Genomic DNA, 18,790 nt, shown 5'->3' with positions numbered 1-18,790 from the left:
GTGATATTGACTTCAAGGGAGGATGTACTGCCTTTCTCTCTTACATAACATCTTTTTATGAATTTGCTCATAAATATACCAAGGGATTGCAGTTGGTTTTAGTTCTTATCTTTTATGATAGTATGTCAGTTATAAATGTAATTTTGTAAAGAAATATTAGAAAAGTATGTCAGTTATAAATGTAATTTTGTAAAGAAATATTAGAAAAAACAAGTATAAATCCAAAAAAGTTATTGCTTCTTTGTTCTTGGTAAATCTTTGTAAATATTTTACCAACAAATATGCTCAGAATTTGTTAATGATTTTTTTTCTTACCTGTTTTTATATTGTGTGTGTGAGCTCATATAATTTTACAAAATTTAATAAAATTATTAGAAAAAAACATGTTTAACTTGGTAAAATTGACAATGTTCTTGTAAAAGAGGCCCCACAAAGGATTGTAAATAGTAATTTTCAACTTCTCCTGGAAGGTAGGGAAAATTTTTTAGAAATGTTTTCTTATAGCATGTGCATTTGCATATCTTCCTCTTTACATTGACATGTTCTTTTCTTAATTTGGTCAACCTCTAAGCTTCCCCAGCCTGGGGTTGGGGCAAGCCTGTTCATTTTTCACCCCAGTTCTATTAAGGGTTAAAGGTCCGGTCAGGTAATATGGCCTGCTAAATTAGGTTAGGATAGTTTTTGGCTAGTTTGGTGTCGTAACCTTTAGATTACGTTTCTTTTGCTGCCTGGCCAAGGAACAACCTATCTCCTGTCTTATGTTAGGTTAGGTTATTGTCATAACCTTTATTTTTTTTTTTTTGGGGGGGGGGTGAATTGGTACTGCTGTTACGTACATGTAGTAAAGATTTTACTGTCTCATCTTCTCTCCTCAAGAATATCACAACAAGCATGATAACTTAAAATTATTCATTCATTATTCCACAAAAATATAAATGCTCCCTCCCTCTATCTCAAGTTATCTGGGCATCACCACAATGACGAATTTTTTGGTAATCATTTATGCTAAATTTTATTATGAAAAGCTTAGTTCTCCCATTTACTATTTTATTGAATATCATTGCATTTGATTTTTTTCATATTTTATCAATATGTTAAATTTATTGCAAAATTCCCTTTTTTTATGTGACCTGTTTTGGCTGCTCAAATGTCATCTAAGGACAAGTACTTGATGTAGTAGGCAATAATTTAGGTTGGTACACAGTAGAGTAAATCTTTAGAGCTTTACTTCTAGATGTGATGATCTCTGCTCTGCTTTGTAAAAAGGGGGCCTTCAGTGGTATAGCTATCTTATCTGGACCCATCGTTATATATTTGATCATCTTGATGAATGTTGTGGTTGCCTACAAATGGGAAGGTTGCAATTGTAAGCATTTTGTTTTGGTTTCCAAACTCAAAATTTCCTCTAGCTCAAGGCTATATCAACCTTTGCATCCTTATGTCTGCATGTAAAGGAGGTTCCATGGGTTATTTTTCCTTTAGTTCATTATCATGACCAAGAGAATGGAAATACATTTAGGAGAGATGATACTCCCACCTAAGGAGTGTCTCATATTGTAGACAACTGTTTGTGTATATTCTTAGGTACAGCTATTAGTAAAAACCATAGCCTTGTAAAATAAACCTAACTTAACCATCCTTGCATAGTGCCTGTTGCCAAAGTTTTAGAAAAAGTGCTGGGTTATGTCAGGTAACTGCAGCATTGAGGGTGTAGTACACTCCACTTACCCAACTAATGCCACTTCCGTGACCATTTCCTGCTTACTCCTGCATACATGGGTCTGGTTTGTATATCAAGGAAAAATGTAAATTAGTTTAAAATGGTATTTTTTTTTTTAGTATAAGATAAACAGGTATGCAAGTCACTTCCCAAACCTCTAGCTGATTGTTATAAAGTTGACTTGTTGATAAACTAATCAAGAGGTGTACTACTCATGAGTTGTCTGATTGTAATGGAAACTAAGTAAACCATAGAATTTCTAAATTCTCATAGGGCTAACTCAAAGAATTTGTCTAGGAATGGGGTTGAAAATTTAAGTTGCCTTCCTTAAGATGCAAATGAAAAATAAAGGGCAGAAAGAATGTAGAGAGCAATTAAAGAAAGGTATTTTCATTAATAGTATTTGAATGGAAAGAGTATTTGATTTGTTATGAAATATAAGTACTCATTTAATTCAGAATTGGTGAGATTTTTTCTAGGGTTTACTTTTAAATGAACATTATTTTAAAAAACTAATGCCAAATTGCTAATTTGTTTATGACCTAAATTTTTGTTTTAAAATGACCAAATAGCTACTTTCAACAAAGCTAATTCTGCTCTCTTTAATATTTCAAAATTGAAGTTATGCTGTTATTCACTTCATATTTATCACAATGATGACTATTGTGTCCCTTCTAGCATATTGGTTATCTAGATTATGTGGATGTAATTTATTAAAAATATTTAATAAAATTATGCCTTTCAATCTTTCAAGAAATTTTTGATTTCCATCCTCTAAGAACTACACCTTATTTTCAAGTTTGCAATTTTTCAGATTCTTCCGTAATTTCCAATGCTACATCTGAAACTCATACAAGAATGCTTGCTGTCCATGCTGCAGCGCAGGAATATATGACTGATGCCAACATGCCGGAAACCTCTACATCATATTTTTGTAGTTTGGTAAGTTAGGTGGATATCTGTTAAATAAAAGACCTAAGAAAGATTATGTATGTAGATACCATATGATGATTCATCTTTTTAGCAACTGAAAGTCATTCTTCATAGATTATGAATAAGGAAATAAAGCTAGCATATGGAATAGACTGGTGATGGATAGAAATATAGAAAAGAGAACTATGCCGTTCTTTTGATGTGTATAGTGATTTGTGGAAAGTATTCAGTACTGTAGTTAACTGTTCTACTTGATTTAAAGTTCCATTCTGGCCAGTGATTTATAAAAAAAAAAAAGTGCTGTAAAGACAAATTGTGTCAACTTTTTTCATTTTTTTTAATACAATTTTTTCAAACTGACCATTTTATGGGCAACAAAGTTGCCACTGTCCAAATAATGGTTTTATTTTTAAATCAAGTAATTCTTCCATATGCAATTTCAAGGTGTCCTTGCTTCACCAGTTCCTTAAAGTTTGGGTTACTGCTTACAGTATACAGGGCACACTGTAGATAGTGCTAAAGGTTCTTTGTAACATCCCTTCAGCCCTAGCTGCACTTACACTGCATTCATTTTTCCCTCTGTTATTTTGATAACTTTCAGACTAGTGACCAGTGCTTTCTTATAACTAACTTGCTCTAAGTTTTTTTGTTTTATTATTGGATGAACCTTATGAGAAAACCTTAGAGTAGAATTGTGACCATGGTCTTAGTAAACCCCTTTATAATAATAATTTGGATGAAATCTAACCTCAATTAAAGATATAAGCTATCTCTATGCCAATAGGTGAGTTGGCATTCAAACAGAAGATCAAATGGCTGCCTGGGTAACTATCTATATAGTACATGTGTTAACAACCAGGTGTGTTCAGCGCCATAAAATGGGTGATTTATGGCACCATAACGGGCCGAGTTCTGGTTACTGGCACCATAATAAAGTTATGGTGCCGTAAGTGTGGTTATGGCACCATAATTCGCCAAGTTTCAGTTAATGGTGGTTTTCTCTTATCGCCACACGGGAACGGAACCCCTGCTGAGAGAGAGAGAGAGAGAGAGAGAGATTACATGAACTTAGTCAGAACACACACACCCCCTCCTCCTCACATTACTTGACATATTTGACAGCTCTGGACTTTAGCTTCATACCTGGATCAGAAGAAAGGGCAGGCAGGGTATGAACTGGATCTCCTCCTTATTCGACATAATTTTTAATTTATAACCTAAAATCTTACTAATTCACTGTAGTATTTTCTTTAATAAATTGATATTGCTGTTTACATTAATATTAATATTTGAAGATTAGTAAATCATTATTTATCATACAAAAATCATACATCTCTTTAAAGAGATGTAGAGAGAATTATTATTTTGTTCATGAAGCTTACCCAGCAGATATATATAGCTGTATTTCTCCGAAGTCCGACAGAATTTCAAAACTCCCGGCACACGCAGTGGTCGGCCAGGTGGTTAGTACCCATTCCCGCCGCTAGGAGGCGGGTGTCAGGAACTATTCCCATTTTCTATCAGATTTTTTCTGTCGCCGGTGCTGATAACAACTGTTTTCAGTACCTCCGTCTAGGATTTTCGAAACTTCTCTGTTACTTAAGTAACGTATCCTGTTTGTCTTTTGGTTATTGAACATGGATTGTGACTAGGCATACGCTGATAGTGGATTGGATTTTGAATTTGGTTTGGTTTTTTCCTTTAAGATGTCTGGGACTAGTTCAACTAGCACCAGAGTGTGTTGTATGGAAGGTTGTAAGGTGAGGCTACCGAAAGGTTCGGTAGACCCACACACAAGATGTAGGAATTGTAGAGATCAAACGTGTGTAATAAATGACCGTTGTAAGGAGTGTGAATGTCTGTCTGATTCGGGTTGGAAGGCTTATGAAAACTATGTGCGAAAATTGGAGCGCGATAGGATAAGGAGGTCCTCCTCCAGGAGTGTATCAGTCAGTAGAAGTAAGGGTAGTAAGGTTTCTCCTACTGTTCATTCAGTAGTTTGTACACCTAAATCTGTTGTGCCTTCGGGCCCTGAAAAATCAGTGGAAGACAATGCCCTATCTACGATTCAAGAATCAATACGAAATCTAGAATCAAAAGTGCTCGCTTTGGAGGGTAAAAGCATTATTAGTGAACAAAAGTGCAGTGAAAGTGCCCCCAGTGTTGTGGAGGGGGCGTCAGATCGGCCCTATAATGCCTCTAGGCCTGGACCTCTGTCGAACTTCCAAGCCCAGGAAGACAGACATGTCGAAAGCTGCAGGAGGGTTACGGGAACCCCCACCGATCTGGCGTCCCTTCGGCAGAACCTGTAGACGATCCCCAGGCTGCCAAAGAGTGTGCGCGTGCGTGTATCCTCCGTGAGTGCTTTTCGTCTTCAGAGGCGTCTTCCCTGAACAGGAGTTGGAGCATGAGAAGACGCTCGCGTCCTCTGAAAAGAACTAAGACGTTAGATGTCGCACAGGCGGCCGTCGTCAGTAGTTTCTCAGAGGAGGGCGCAGAGCCTCTTTGCGCTCCTTCTGCTTTACGGGCTTTGCCTTTATACATGGATTACTCTCCACCGCAAAAAAGATAAAAAACGCAAGATGTCGCACAGGCGGCCGGCGTCTTTGATCTCAGGGAAGAGGACGCTTCACGTCCTTTTTCTTCTGCTGCTTTGTGGTCTTCACCTGAGTTTTGCTGCATGGACGCCTCAAAGGAGAACTAGGATGTCATCTGACGATGACGCCTTTGAGCGCCCTAGTCGCTCCAAGAAAAGAACTGAGACGGGTCTTGTGAGAAGGGATAGGGCTGCCCCTCGCCTTCTCATAGGATCAGCTTTTTGCCTGAAAAAGAAACTTCTCCAACAAAGAGTGTCATCCGTTCGATGCAACAACAACTTGCTTCGTTGCTGGCTGAGAGAGAGTCAGAAATTCGTCCGAGAAGAAAAGATGACAAATTGCCAATTAAAAGATCTAAGCGGTCTCCCGCACCGGCGGATCGATCTTCTCTTTCACCTGTGTCTACGCATTCTAGATTCCGTGCGTCTCACCTGCCGTTGGGTAAAGAGCATGAGAAACTTCCTCCTAGGGATTTTGATATCGAGAGGAAGAAAATTCGCCCTGCTCCTCGCGGGCGTTCCCCTCTCGTCTTATAGGGCTCGCTTTATCCAAAAACTGACGATCTTTCTGTTGCAAAACAAGGCGGGTTGCAAGCTGAGAAACTCGACGCTCCTAGTTCGACCCTGAAGGAGCGTGGTGTTTACAAACGTGACGTTTCTATGAATGCTAAGCTGGACGCTTATTTAGACGCCAAGCGTGACGCTCAGCTGGACGCCAAGCGGGACGCTCGGCTGGATGCCAAACGTGACGCTCGCTGGACGTCGAGCGTGACGCTCGGCTGGACGTCGAGCGTGACGCTCGGCTGGACGTCGAGCGTGACGCTCGACTGGACGCCAGGTGTGACGCTCGGACTGACGCCAGGCATGACGCTCGAACGGACGCTTTGTTGGATATTCATCAGGTATCACAACGAGATATTTGTCTGGAAGCTCGCCGACCATCTGCCTTTCGTAGAGACTCCCATCTAGAGAGTGCGCAGGAGATTGGTACCTCTATGCCTGAATCTTTAGAGATTAATAATTAGAACGTACCTTGATCGAAAGGACTTATACCACCGTCTTCGGAGTCCCCTCGGCCACTCTTATAGAAGAAGTGGGGACTTAGTAGTATTTCAGAAGAAACAGACAAGGATCAACCCACTACGTCAGCTTCTTCTGATTATCAAGTATTGGTTCGTTTGCTTCGGGATTCATTTGGAGAAGAATTCCAACCTGCAGCACCTCGCTGCTCTCCTTCTCAGTTCTCGTTATCAAAAGCCAATAAGACTCCCGGATTTGTTAAAATGACAAAGTCTCTTTCAACTAAGAGAGCTTTTAAAAAGGTTCAAGACTGGATGGAGTCTAGAAAAGTGCAAGTAAAGTCTTCTTTTGCTCAGCCTCCGTCAAGACTATGCGGCAAGGCAGGCGTTTGGTATGATACAGGTGAGGATGTCGGTTTAAGAGCTCCCCCATCGGCTCAAGGTGACTTTTCCAGTCTGGTCGACGCACCAAGGAGGTCTCTTCTTTCGTCAGCGAAAATAGCGTGGACACCTGCTGAAATTGACCACCATCTCAAGGGCCTTTTTTGGACGATTGAAGTGTTCAATTTCTTAGACTGGTGCTTGGGACTGCTAGACACTAAGGCTCGTAGTCAAGATTCAATTAGCCTGGGGGAGCTATCCAGTGTTCTCGCATGTATGGATAAGGCCGTCAGAGATGGTTCAGAGGAATTGGCTTCACATTTTTGTGCAGGGCTCTTAAAAAAGAGCTCTCTCTACTGTAAATTTACTACAAAGTTAGTGTCTCCAACACAGAGGGCAGATTTGCTTTTTGCCCCTCTTTCGAACCATCTCTTTCCTCAGGCTATGATTAAAGATGTAGCCGGCAGTCTGCAGGAAAAAGCTACTCAGGACCTCTTAGCGCAATCTTCTCGACGTCCTGTAGTTCCTTCGACTTCAACACGAATGCAGTTTTCTAAGAAAATTAAGCCCTTTCGAGGTGAAGCGTCCTCTAGACCTTCTCCTAGAGGAAGAGGACTTTCTAGAGGCAGAGCCCAGTCTAAATCAAGAGGTAGAAAATGAGGATGTAGTCCTTCAGTCGCCAGTAGGCGCCAGGCTTCAGTTATTTGCAAAAGCCTGGAGAAAGATAGAGGCGGACAGCTGGTCGCTCAACGTCATCGAGCGAGGATACAAAATACCTTTCCTGAAGCCGCCTCCATTGTGCACAACACCCATGGATCTATCACCCTCTTACCATGGCGAAAAACAACAGATCTTGTACGATCTGCTCGAACAAATGCTCGAGAAGAGAGCAATAGAACAGGTCGAGGACCTTCAGTCCCCGGGTTTCTACAACAGGTTATTCCTGGTACCGAAACAGTCGGGAGGCTGGCGGCCAGTTTTAGATGTGAGCCGTCTAAATCTTTTTATAGAGAGACAGAGGTTCAAGATGGAGACACCTCAGTCAGTGCTTGGGGCCTTAAGACAAAGCGATTGGATGGTATCATTAGACCTGCAAGACGCATATTTCCACATCCCGATACATCCCCAATCGAAGAAATACCTGCGTTTTGTCATGAAGGGAAGAGTTTTCCAATTCAGAGCTCTTTGTTTCGGTCTGAGTACGGCACCAATGATCTTCACAATTTTAATGAAGAATGTGGCGAGGTGGCTTCATCTTGCAAACATCAGGATCTCTCTATATCTAGACGACTGGCTCATTCGAGCATCATCAAAAGGAAGGTGTCTGAAGGACCTTCAATCAACCTTAACTCTAGCAAAGTCCCTGGGACTTCTAGTGAATTTCGAAAAGTCACAACTGATCCCCACACAGTCCATCGTGTATCTGGGGATTCAGATGGATTCAGTGGCTTTTCGAGCTTTTCCGTCCCAGGGACATCAACAGCAAGGATTAGAAAAAATATCAGTCTTCTTAAGGAAAGAATCATGCTCGGTGAGGGAATGGATGAGTCTGCTGGGGACCATTTCCTCGCTGGAGAAGTTTGTTTCCTTGGGGAGACTACACCTCAGACCTCTCCAGTTTTTCCTGAAGGAGAATTGGAAGGACAAAGAAAATTTAGATACAATTTTAAGGATTCCGAGGGAAGTAAAGGATCACCTAAAGTGGTGGCTCAATCCTGTTTGAAACTTTCGGAAGGAACATCCCTCAAACTTCAGAGCCCCGACCTAGTGTTGTTCTCCGACGCATCCACCACCGGGTGGGGAGCTACACTATGGGGGGAAGAAGTGTCTGGCACCTGGAGAGGGGAACAGGTGCTCTGGCACATAAACCTCAAAGAATTAGCGGCCATATACTTGGCGCTACAGTTTTTCAAAGAAAAAGTCTCAAACAAAATAGTTCTGATAAATTCGGACAACACCACAGCTCTGGCATACATAAAAAAACAAGGAGGGACTCACTCTCAATCATTGTTTAACCTAGCGAGAGAGATCTTGTTGTGGGCGAAAACTCAGAAAGTAACGATTCTGACGAGATTCGTTGCAGGCGTGGAGAACGTCCGTGCGGATCTCCTCAGTCGGCAAGGTCAACTGCTGCTGACCGAGTGGACTCTACATCAGGATGTGTGCCAAGAGCTGTGGAAGTTATGGGGAAGTAAAGGATCACCTAAAGTGGTGGCTCAATCCTGTGAAACTTTCGGAAGGAACATCCCTCAAACTTCAGAGCCCCGACCTAGTGTTGTTCTCCGACGCATCCACCACGGGTGGGGAGCTACACTAGGCGGGGGGGAAGAAGTGTCTGGCGGAACCTGGAGGAGAGAGGGGAACAGTACTCTGCACATAAACCTCAAAGAATTAGCGAACCTCAAAGAATTAGCGGCCATATACTTGGCGCTACAGTTTTTCAAAGAAAAAATCTCAAACAAAATAGTTCAGATAAATTCGGACAACACCCACAGCTCTGGCATACATCAAAAAACAAGGAGGGACTCACTCTCGATCATTGTTCAACCTAGAGAGAGAGATCTTGTTGTGGGCGAAAACTTAGAAAGTAACGATTCTGACGAGATTCGTTGCAGGCGTGGAGAACGTCCGTGCGGATCTCCTCAGTCGGCAAGGTCAACTGCTGCCGACCGAGTGGACTCTACATCATGATGTGTGCCAAGAGCTTTGGAAGTTATGGGGACGTCCTCTAGTGGACGTCTTTGCAACATTAAGAACAAAGAGGCTCCCGTTGTACTGCTCCCCGGTGCTCGACCCGGGAGCAATAGCAATAGATGCCCTTCTCTGGGACTGGACAGGGATGGACCTGTTCGCCTTTCCCCCGTTCAAGATCCTGGGAGAAGTGATGAAAAAATTTGCAATTTCAGAAGGGACGAGAATGACGTTAATCGCCCCTTACTGGCCGGCGAAGGAATGGTTCACAGAGGTCATGTCCTTTTTAGTAGACTTCCCGAAGACACTGCCTTTGAGGACAGATCTACTCAAACAGCCCCACTTCGAGAGGTACCACGGAAACCTCCCCGCTCTGAGTCTGACTGCATTCAGACTATCAAAAAGTTGGCCAGAGCGAGAGGTTTTTCAAGACCGGTGGCAAGAGCAATTGCCAATGCGAGAAGAGCTTCCACTCTTGGAGTCTATCAATCGAAGTGGGCTACGTTTAGGAGTTGGTGCAGAAGGAAGGGCATTTCCTCTACCACGACCTCTGTGAGCCAAATAGCGGACTTTTTACTTTACTTGAGAAGCGACTTGAAGCTTGCAGTCTCGACAATCAAAGGCTACAGAAGTGTGCTATCTGTAGTCTTTAGACATAGAGGAATTTATTTGGCAAATGACAAAGATATTCACAATCTTTTAAGGTCTTTCGAGACTACAAAGATTCCTCAACCTAAGTTACCATCATGGAATTTGGATGTAGTCCTTAAATTCCTAATGTCAAGTCGGTTTGAACCCCTTCAAAATGCATCATTAAGGGATCTTACCAAGAAAACGGTTTTCCTAACTACTCTGGCGACGGCGAAGAGGGTTAGCGAAATTCAAGCTTTTAGCAAGCATATTGGATTTAAGGGACATAATGCCGTTTGCTCATTAAGTCCGACGTTTCTAGGAAAAAATGAGAATCTGTCCAACCCTTGGCCCAAAAGTTTTGAGATTAAGGGTATGGCGGAAGTGATTGGACGAGAACCAGAGAGAGTCCTGTGCCCTGTCAGGGCTCTGAAAATTTATTTGCGGAGAACGAAGGAATGTCGAGGTCCTTCTAACAACTTATGGTGTTCAGTCAGGAGACCAGATTTACCGATGTCGAAGAATGCTCTGGCATTCTTCTTGAGGGACACCATTAGACAGGCGCATTCATCTTGCGAAGACAGTGATGTTAAGCTGTTGAAAGTGAATGCCCACGAAGTGAGGGCTATATCCAAAAGAACATGGCACTCAATGACATTCTGAGTGCCACCTTTTGGCGCAGCAACTCGGTGTTCGCTTCACACTACCTGCGGGATGTGAAGACGACATACGAGAACTGCTATGCGCTTGGACCATACGTCGCTGCAGACACTTTGTTGGGGCAGGAAGTAGCACTCATCCTACCCTGTAGAAAATGGGTAGGTGAGTTTTTTATAAATTGATTTATGGTTGTAAGGTCGTCCGCCTGAGCCGGACTTCCTTGCCTTTAGCCTAAGTGATGTGGGAATTAAATTTGTTAGGCTGGTCAGGTGGTGGTTTTTACTTCGTTGCCCTCATAGTATGGTCAAAATGGTCTAGTCACATTGTGGTCACGCTCCCGTTGACAGATCATCTAGAACTCACCAGCTATATAGGTCACTACCTTGCTGGAGACTCTAGTAAAGCAATAGCAGACTTGGGTGACAGTAATCACGAAGTCAACTATGCTATCAGGTAAGGAACCAAGATGTTATTCATCTGCATGCAATGTGTTTCCAAAATCCTTTTCTGTCTCTCCCTACCTCCAAAGGTGGGATTCAGCTATATATATATATCTGCTGGGTAAGTTTCATGAACAAAATGATATTGTTAGTATACAATAAAGTTTGTTCATACTTACCTGGCAGATATATATAATCAAAAGTAGCCCACCCACCTCCCCTCAGGAGACATGGGAATAGAAAATCTGATAGAAAATGGGAATGGTTCCTGAACCCACCCGCCTCCCAGCGCGGGAATGGGTATTAACCACCTAGCCGACCACTGCGTGTGCCGGGAGTTTTGAAATTCTGTCGGACTTCGGAGAAATACAGCTATATATATATATCTGCCAGGTAAGGATGAACAAACTTTATTGTATACTAACAATATCATTTTTCTATATTATTTAATCTTATTAAACTTACTAATACAGTATTAATCATTGCTAAAATTTGAAAATTAGTAAATCATTTTTGTATAATAAAAATGTATTTAGAAATGAAAATAGCATAAAAATACACTTAACCCTCTTACGCCGAAGCGGTAAAAAAAAAATTGTCTCCCGTGTGCCGGAGGTGTTTCAGAGTGAGCGCGGAAGCAGAAAAAATATTTTTTTCAAAAAATCACAGCGCGCTTAGTTTTCAAGATTGAGTTAATTTTTGGCTCCTTTTTTTGTCATTGGCTGAAGTTTAGTATGCAACCATCAGAAATGAAAAAAAATTATCATTATCTTATATAAATAATGAGATATATGATAGCGCAAAAACGAAATTTCATATATAATTGTATTCAAATCGCGCTGTGCGCAAAACGGTTAAAGGTAACAAGTTACTTTTTATTTCGTTGTAATGTACACTAAATTGCAATCATTTTGGTATATAACACATTGTAAAACGATAAAAGCAACACAGAAAATTATCACAACATAATGCATGAATTCGTAACGCGCGGACGTAAACAAATATTTTTTTCAAAAATTCACCATAAATCTAAATATTGTCCTAGAGACTTCCAATTTCTTTCAAAATAAGACAAATGATTGAATATTACTATACTGTAAGAGTATTAGCTTAATCAATTGCAGTTTTTACCAAAACTTGACGAGTTAAAGTTGACCGAATGTCGAATTTTTTTATATATATATTTTTATATGCAATTATTTCGGAAATAAGAAAAGCTACAACCTTCAAATATTTTTCGTTTTATTCTACATGAAATTGTGCACATTTTCATATATAAAACTCTATGAAATGCCTAATATGAAACGGAGCAAATATTCCGAGAATGGTAAGTACGCATTTCGGAGATTTGTGGCGGCGAATCCGCGCGCGGAGGGAAGGAAAGATTTTTTTAAAATTCACCATAAATCTAAATATTTTGCTAGAGACTTCGAATTTGTTTCAAGATGAAGATAAATGACTGAATAAGATTATTATACTGTAAGAGTTTTTTAGCTTACAATTGGGTTTTTCGACCATTTCGGTAGAGTCAAAGTTGACCGAACGTGGTATTCTATTTATCGTGATTTATATGCAAATATTTCAAAAATGAGAAAAGCTACACCTTCAATTATTTTTTGTTGTATTCTACAGGAAATTGCGCACATTTTCATATATAAAACTTTATGTAACGGCTAATTCAAAATGGTGGAAACATTACCACAATAGCACGTATGATTTTTTCGGAAGAGTTACCGCGCGGACGTAAAGAAAATTTTATTTTTTTCATAAATTCACCATAAATAAACGAAATATTGTACTAGAGACTTCCAATTATTGCAAAATGAAAGGTAAATGCTTGAATATTACTTGAATATAAGCGTTTTAGCTTACAATTGCGTTTTTTTGACCATTTAGGTAGAGTCAAAGTTGGCCGAGGTTGATTTTGGCAATTATCGTTATTTATATGAAAATATCTCAAAACCGATAAAAGCTACAACCATGGGTGTTTTTAGTTGTATGTGCATGAAATTGCGCACATTTCCATATATAAACTTTATATAACGACTAATTTTAAAATTGTGCAAACATTACCACAATCGCATGTATGATTTTTTTCGGAAGAGTTACCGCGCGGGACGTAAGGAAAAAGTTTTTTCATAAATTCACCATAAATCGAAATATTATGATGATTGAGACTTCCAATTAGTTGCAAAATTAAGGTAAATGATGGAATATTACTAGAATATAAGAGTTTTAGCTTACAATTGCGTTTTTCTACCATTTCGGTAGAGTCAAAGATGACCGAAGGTTGAAACTTTGGCAATTATCGTTATTTATATGAAAATATCTCAAAAATTATAAAAGCTACAATCATGAGTATTTTATTGTTGTATTTTACATAAAAATGCGCACATTTTCATATATAATACTTCATGTAACGGCTAATTTACAATGGTACAAAAATTATGTCAAAGTGACGAAATAATTTCCGAGATGTGTCACAGATACTTTTTAGTGCGGCAAGAAAGAAATTCGCGCTGGCGCGCCTACGTAATGATTGTAAACAAACAACACCTTGATCCGTGAACTTCCAGCATCCCCCAAGGCACGTGATTCAAAAGTTTTAGGCTGGTAGGCCCCTATAAGTATTTTCTTTTTCCGCGAATTTTAAAAAAAACTTTTGTAAGTCGACGTAAATACGTCCAGTCGGCACACGGGAGACAAAAAAAAATGTCGACGTAAAATACGTCCAGTCGGCGTAAGAGGGTTAATTAGTGAAAGTTATCGTCAGGAAAACCCGCAAATAGGCAAATTTCCCGCGAATCTTGAGAACACGAATACTCTTGGGGTTGACTGTAGACAGTGCTATTTTAATAGTAATAATGTGTTTGAAGTGAGTTTCAGTTGATTGTTCAGCCAAACTCTTTGATATCTATTGCTTGTTCTAAATCTTCATCTGCTATTCCTCTTTCTCCATCAAAATAATTTTTTTTTTTAAAGTTATCAGCAAATCTCTTACTTCTTCATTGATTATTGTTTCTTTCCAATGTATCTCCTGTTTTTTCCAAGCTAGATATATTATTCTAGCTACTTAGATTTCTAAGGATGTCATACAGGAATGCTGTCAAGTCTACTGAGTGTCTTTCGGATGAGGTTGTAGTCGTCATAATTCCTCTTCCCCTCGTCTTTCAACATTTCCAGTTTTCTTTGATGCTTTGTTTTCTTACACTCAGCTGACTTTTGTTGACTTGTGAGTCGCTTCAAACTGCATTTCTCTAACTTTCTTTCATCAAGTTGCATATACATCACCTATATAAACTACAGCAGTGTTTCTTAACCTTTTTTGACCTCAGCACCCCTTCCCCTTTTGGTCAGGCCTAAGCAGTCCAGCATCCCCTACCATTGGTTAACCCCTAGTATGTAGGATAAAGTAAAGACAGGTGCAGACATCTTGATCATATATTTGGATTTCTTTCCAAAACCAAAACAAAAACAGTAATTATGGCAATAGCATTGGCAAAAACAGTAAGAAAATAAAGGAAAGATAATGGACAATCTAAAAAAAAAAAAAATACTCATCAATGCAATTTTTGTTGTTGCTTATGTGCGACTAGTTTCTCATATCATGGCATCATGTTAGCCAGAGCCACCCTCATGTCGTGGATTTAAAAAATGCATTAAAAACACATTTGTCCATATTCCTTCCACTGACATGAAATGGACTATTCGTTCATATGTTAAAAATAAATGGCAAGCACGTTGGTCGTCTCCCCATCTGACCAACAATAAAAAGTACAAGAAGATCCGACAAAGTATTGAACATTGGCCCTCTGGTTTCCAACAAAATCGTAGGGTAGAAACTGTATTATGTCGTCTAAGAATTGGCCATACTCGATTGACCCACCGATTCCTGTTGGAGGGGGTACCTGCACCAGTCTGTATGCAGTGTGACTCTCCCTCTTACTGTGGAACACATTATATGCTATTGCCATAAGTATTCTGCGGCACGGACAGAGCGGGGGGAATCGGGGGGGCCATGGGTTAGTGGGCAGGGATATAGTAGAACTGCTTTGGTCCGGGATGTAGCTGTTAATAGAATTGTTGGATTCCTTAGAGACATTGACCTTTTTAATGAGTTTTTAAATATTGACCGCCCGGTATGTTTGCAAAGTGTAGTGTATACACTAAAGTTGTTTATATAACCATAAGCATTATTAGAATATGAGTATGTGTATGGTATATGTATGTATAAGTTTTTTACTCTTGTTTGCACTCACGAAATGCGAAGTTATAATTTTTATGACGGATACCCGTTTTTATCAAAATTTTAAAATCGCCTGTATTTATTTAGTTTATAAAATCATCAACATAAATATTCATGTCAAACCAGTTTCATTATAGCGCTGAATAATCCCTATGGATTCCAGTGCTTGGCTTCAAGCCTAAATTTCATATTCATATTCATATTCAAATGTATTCCTTCACTACAGAAACACTGATATTTTACTGCCACATAATGTGATCTTCCCCAGCGCCCCCCCCCCCCCCCCCCCCCCCCCCCCCACCCCCCCCCCCCCCCCCCCCCCTCCCAAAATTGATTTCAAACACTGCTCTACAGGAAAGATGCTGCAACAAAGAAAGGCACCAAAGGATGGAAACTAGGAAATGTGCCCCCGGTTTACAAAAAGGTCCAGAGAAGAGCCAGGAAATTATAGACCATTCTGCTTAACGTCGGTCATTTGCAAGATATTTGAGTCCATAAATTGCAGATCAAATTGTTGATCACATAGATAAGAAACAACTTGTTAAACAGTCAACATGGTTTCAGACAAAATGATCCTGCCTATCAAACCTACAGTAGTAGTAGAGCAATTGATTTTTTTTTACTTAGATTTCCAAAAGGCCTTTGACAAAGTCCCAGATTTCCAAAAGGCCTTTGACAAAGTCCCACACAAGAAAACTGATGACAAAAGTTTGAGCTTTAGGAACAGTATGAAAAACAGCAGACTGGCTAACTTATAGAAAACAGAGTCGTAATAAATGGTGAAGAATCAGAATGGGCAGACATAACAAGCGGAGTCCCCCATGGTTCTGTCCTTGGCCCTCTCTTGTTTTTGATTTACATTAATGACACTGATGTAGGCTTGACTAGCAAAATAACCAAACTAGGCATAAATGTAGCTTTAATCTTGAAAGGTGGAACAGGTTTCCACAGTGATGTAGAATAAGCAGTTTAAAATTTTTTTTTTTTAGTATAGATTTTGCCTGGTTTTTAATTTGAGCAAAACTAAAAATAATAAATATTTTATTGTATTTGTGTTTCAGATGGTTAGTTTAGAAGGCCTCAAGGAGAGTGAAGATGATGTTGCAGCTGTTTTGTCGTTGATGGCTAGAGTCATCCGACGTGTTCACATTGAAGTCCTCCAGTCAAAGTTTGGTGATTTTGCCAAAGCTCTTGATGAAATAATCACTCACCATCAAAGTTCTGTAAACAACGCATTGCTAACAAATGTAAGTATATAGTGCTGACTTTGTAAGGATTTTAAAATTTTGTAGACAACTGTGCTAATAACATGCCACATTTTTTCATGCACAATCTGCTAGTCTGCATAAGATATTAAAAAATTTTAAATTACATTTTTCATTGCAGGCAATTGGTTGCATGTCTGTTCTGTTACGAGCACAAGATCTGGAACAGTGGAAGATATCATATACACAAAATTTATTGCATAAATTAGTGTTATTTACTATGCATGAGAAGCCTAAAGTAAGTACATACATAGTTTTAAGACAAGTTTTAAGGCATTGCAGAAAGAAAAAAAAATTATATGTAAACTTTTAAAAACTTTGTTATTTAAATTAATCCTGCTGTGGAGGTAATCATTCAGAATTGTCTGACATTAGGGGACTAATTTTATAACATGGTAAAGTATCCATTTACTACATAGAGAACAATAGGGTGGCAGTTGAGCTGTAATTTATACCTGAATTAGAGGCTAACAATTAATCTTTAAGTTACTTTTATAGTTGACTTTAGTGGGTAAGTTTGTTTTCATCTTTGAAGCCTACAGAAAATCTGCAAGGCCATTTTATGTAGTGGAGATGAGAAACCCAAATTTTTGCTGTTGGGTGAAATTTGTTCAGCTTAACACTAAATTATAGAATTCGTTACCTATCTGTTTTTCACTATTTCAATTTAACATAATTTTGAGTGTCAGATGTGTTACATTATTTGGAATTAAGTCTTACTTTCTTTCATTCTCTTTTGTTCCTTCTTGAAATGGCTAGTTGTCTTGTCTATTTAGCCTGAGCATTAAAGGGAAATGAATGTGGTACTTAATTGTCTTGGCCATTTCTCCATTAGATTGTGTTATTAAGTAACAACTCCTTCAGGTCTGTTCCAGTGCAAGCTAATAATTTTGGCTTTTAATCTTACTGTATTAACTGTTAGTCGACGGGTAGAAAAAACCAATACTGTATGCAGCTCCTCAGGCCAGGTAAACTTTGAGGTCGGCCAATTTACGAAAAAAAATATCAATGGAAATAGGAAGATAGGCAAATGCACATGATGAAGGAAAAAGAAATTCTAAACAAATTTCCCCAACTTCCATGAGGAAGTTTTTTTTAGAAAATTTACTATTTTTACCAAACCCCCTTTTGTCAGGCCTCTTTTTACAAAGACAAATCCTAAATTTTACCAAACTTTATTTATGTTTTTTCTAATAAATAATTTTATTTTATTTTGTAAAATTATAATTGAAGCTCACAGAGTATCAAAACAAATTAGAAATAAAATCAGTAACAAATTCATAGCATATTTGTTGAAAAATATTTACGTAAATTTATAGAGAATGAAGATTCACTAACTTTTTTTTTACAGGTTTTTTCTAATATTTCTTTGCACTTTTCTTGCAAAATTACATTACCAACTGACATGCTATCGTAAAAGACAAGAACTAAAACCAACAGCAGCCCTTTGGTTTTATTTATGAGCAATTTTATAAAAAGACGTCATATGACAGAGAAGCAGTACATTCCCCCTTGAAGTTAAAATCACTACTAAGCTTGCATGAGCTACCGAGTTTTGATTTTAGCCAGTGTAATAGTTGCCATTAGTGAAATTTTGGGCTATAGGAGTATTGGCACCTCTTTCCCACCCAATTCTTTCCAAATCAATAGCGCTTAATACTGCTTACCTACTGGATCAATCCATCATCCACCCCAAACCTAGTATAAATTCTTGAACAAGAAAATGCAGAGCAACATCATGTCCTTGGTATTACTACAATGCATTTGTAAAGTTACCAAAATATATATTTTTATGGTACATACACTAGTATTATCTAAAATCAAATAATGATGGTTAGACAAAAGTGTTTGAAATGTCTATGTCATTAGACCTTAATAATTGTATCTTAGGAATAAATATCCTTTTGGAATTTAATGCCAGGATTTTTTCCATTTTCTATTAAAACAAAGTTTAGTTTATATTGGAGTTGAGTAATATGCATTTAGAGATCTTAATTAAAAGTTTAAGATAGGTTTTGTAGTTGAAATGGTTCCAACATGGTTCTGTTATATTTGGTAAATTCAGCCTATATGATTTAAATTTCTTATAATATAATCATACCTAATATAACCTGTTGACTTTTACAGGGTTTTGATCTTGAGCCTGACATTATTTTTATTCCCCTATATAGATTCGAAAGTCTGCTCAGTACAATGTTGCAGCCATTCT

At 38.9% G+C, this 18,790-nt stretch overlaps 1 pseudogene; it reads left to right on the top strand.

The window, feature by feature from the left end:
* Positions 1-18,790, top strand: part of LOC135200676 (RRP12-like protein) — a 192,522-nt pseudogene that overhangs the window by 42,425 nt on the left and 131,307 nt on the right.

Source organism: Macrobrachium nipponense, chromosome 27, assembly GCF_015104395.2.
Source record: "Macrobrachium nipponense isolate FS-2020 chromosome 27, ASM1510439v2, whole genome shotgun sequence".
Classification (NCBI taxonomy): Eukaryota; Metazoa; Arthropoda; class Malacostraca; order Decapoda; family Palaemonidae; genus Macrobrachium; species Macrobrachium nipponense.
This window is presented reverse-complemented; position numbering and strand designations above follow the sequence as displayed.